The sequence below is a fragment of the Ixodes scapularis genome, unplaced genomic scaffold (assembly GCF_016920785.2).
Source record: "Ixodes scapularis isolate PalLabHiFi unplaced genomic scaffold, ASM1692078v2 PGA_scaffold7__128_contigs__length_106722199, whole genome shotgun sequence".
Classification (NCBI taxonomy): Eukaryota; Metazoa; Arthropoda; class Arachnida; order Ixodida; family Ixodidae; genus Ixodes; species Ixodes scapularis.
In genome coordinates this window covers 64,099,443-64,102,688 of record NW_024609882.1, presented here as the reverse complement: position 1 = coordinate 64,102,688, position 3,246 = coordinate 64,099,443, and the positions used below count along the sequence as shown (strand labels likewise).

The following is a 3,246-nucleotide window of genomic DNA, read 5'->3' as shown; positions in this document are numbered from 1 at the left end:
CTATCTCACTTAGAGGGGATTTCGTTTTCGAACTCTGCAAAGCAAAAAAGATAAGTCTCCGGGAATGCGAAATGCGACTACAGCTAGCTTCTCTGACAACCTTCTAGAGGCCCGAGGAGATCTAGACGTCGCCCGAGTGCAGCAGTCGTAACGGTACAACCAGGGGCAATGTGACCTGCAGTGCATTTCATGCCGTGTAATCTATAAACATTGTACCTCGTGCTAACGGCTTGTAATCCAGATATCGGTTTACCCATCTTGTGACAGGGGACAACTACCTACCTGGCAGCCCTTCTATGGACGTCGCCGAGCCAGAGGCAAGTGCCAGTGTCACAGCAGCTACAGGAGCAGACCCGGGTCCCCCCACCGAGCAGACCGTACCTGCTCCTACAGCTGCTTCAAGCTGCAGCAGCGACAGGGTGGCGGCGACTCAGGATGAAGGCAGGCCGGCCAGAGGGAGAACGGTGCTCCTAGAGCAGGCTCTCTCAGCAGAGAACGACGTACGAAGTTCTCTGCTGAGGGCAGAGTCTGCCATTCGAATCAAGCTCCTTGAAGAGGAGCAGCAGATGAAGGTGGCAGAGCACCACGTGCGGCTCCAGGTGGAGCAGACGAACTTAAAAATTGCGGAGTGGAAGCTCAGGGAGCTTCAGCAGGGAGGCGAAAAATAAAAAAAGTGCCAATTAATGCCTCGACTTTTGAAGGGATCTAATTTATTTCACAGAAGTTGAAAGCTGGGGCTATATCCAGAAACGGATAGGGTGCGATTTCAGCTTGTTTCACATTAGGCATGCTTTGAGAAAATGCATAATTACATAATGGCTCCTGCCCTTCATCTATTATCATTTGGACTAGTAAAAAGCCACTGCACAGTCACTACAGCAAAGGGTTTGGCAATATTTTCACATTTTTATTGGTGAATAAACAGGAATAGAAAAAAAACAGTAAAGGCATTTGCGAAATACACACAAAAAAAAACTTATTAACATATGAACATACCTCCAGACGATGCTTATAGGACAGTTTCATTGGACGCCGTGCTATTTACTCCAGTACAATGAAAAAAAGCCACTTTCACGACAAAAGCTTTAAAGGGGCGATGGAACAATTTTTCGTACTTCGTGCAGATACTGCGTAAAACAAATCCCCAAAGTTTACGAGCTATGAAACACGCTTGTGTTTTTAAACCCGTGCAATAAAAAACGCCGAAGAAAAAAATTAAATAAATGGCAGAGATTCCCCCTTTAACTTGCAGCCAGAAAAAGTGGCCGAGTGATTTGGAGACGATTATATGGCACCAAAGTTAATCATAGTACAGGACACGCGCCGAATCGCAAACATTGTTGGTTTGGCTATTGTCATCGTTGCAGCACTTGGACACGAGCCACTACCTGAATGATTGCCAAGCTGTTATCACATGCCCAAATCGAGTGCTCACGCAATACTATAAGGTCCAATCTGTGAGCCGCATTCAAATATTGTCACTCTGAGGGGGGACTACACCGACAATGCGACCCCTGAGCGTTTGTGTAGGAGTGATTGAAAGAAAATGGTTGCTTTTATCTGAAATTACACTGCAACAAAAAATGTTTCTTGGTCAGCGGCATTGCATTTAAGTATACTAGGGTTCCTCTAGTGCCAGTAAGCTTGTGTAAAGTGAAAAACATTATAACTGAATATTGTTCCACCGCCCCTTTAAGGCAAAGCTCGATCAGTCATTGCTGAAGGGAGCTTCCACTTCGAAAGAAGTTTCTACTTGAAGCTTCTTTCGATGATTTGCTCCCGTTTCTGTATGCCCGTGAGGGAGTCCTCCACGGTGTCCACGGCGGGTGGCAGGTGGACTGGCCGTGTGGCCCTCCTCCTGGGTCTCCGTGCCCTAGGCACAACTGGCGGAGCTGGGGGAGGTGGAGGCTGTGGGTCCTTTCTCAGGCAGGCCAGGTTGTGGAGTGCAGCGCAGGCTGTGATGATCTGCACGGCCCGACGTGGCTTGTGCTGCAGCCTCATGTCGAGGCAGGGGAAGCGCCGCTTCCAGATGCCAAAGGCCCTTTTGACAGAGTTTCTCGTCTTGATGTGGGCCTTCTGGTACCTGATCATGTGAGGGAATATCATGAGTGGCTAATTAAACTATAATATTGCCTGTAGATCCCTTTCATATCTTTCTCCCGAGTAGCTCGATTTCAAAATGCTCCAGCACAACGCACTAGCCGCAGACAATGACAAGCAGGAGAAGCTTCACTTGTCCCGCCTCCAGCATCAGCATCATACATTCGGTAACACATTGTCATCTTGTGCACTTCGTGCATGCATGTGCAGCCAAAGCATGCGAGAAGGCATTGAGCGTGCTCTGGAGGCAGGGCAGAAAGACTCCCTGCAGTTCTCATTGTGTCAGTGACTATAATCCTCAATAAGGGCAGATATTTTCGGGGCTAACGTTGTCACACCCAGTATCTTACTTATTTTGTTCATACATTATTTAACCATCGCAACTAGCGCACAAGTTCAGTAGTCTTACTACTGTTCCACGTTTGTATATAATGTTTTCCTTGTCTTTAATAAAGTAGAAAGTTGGGCTAGTTGATTCTGGTTATACGTAATGACAAATACACAGCGCAAAATGACAAAAAGGGAAGAGACACACCGGATAGAACAGAGCGCTGTTCTATCCGGTGTGTCTCTTCCCTTTTTGTCCTTTTGCGCTGTGTATTTGTCATTATGTATTTTCCTTGTCTCCACACATAGCCCTACATTTGCTCAGGCACTTCTAGGATTTACTTGCCTGCCTCGTGGTGTGTTAGCTGGACCGGGATCTGCCAGGGGGGTCATCAGGAAGAAGAAGCAGGCGTAGCCCATGTCCCCAAGCAGCACCCCTGGTACCCGGCGTCCCTCGTACAGCACCCGCACACGGGAGTTGTCAAATATCCGGCTGTCGTGTACCGACCCGGGCCAGCTCACAACCACATCGTAAAATTGCAGCTTGGGGGCCGGTGACAGCCTGCAAGTAGATTGCGTTGAAATGAAACATGGAGACATGAGTAAGAAAAATTAGTGGCAATGGTCCCATCGAATGAAGCTGTCGTAATACTCGACAAATATTTTCATTACAAAAACTGCTCAAGTGATGTGTTCTGACAATGTCAATATGAACATTGTAAGCTTCGAAAAGTATGAATATTGCAGTTCATTTGGAAGCGAATATCAAATAACATATTATTTGAACTACTATTGGGTGATTCCACGTCAGTTCATGCA

General features: G+C 47.1%; 1 pseudogene; it reads right to left on the bottom strand.

The window, feature by feature from the left end:
- Window positions 1-1,729: 1,729 nt before the first annotated feature.
- LOC121833148 lies at window positions 1,730-3,019 on the bottom strand (annotated as a pseudogene).
- Window positions 3,020-3,246: the final 227 nt, after the last annotated feature.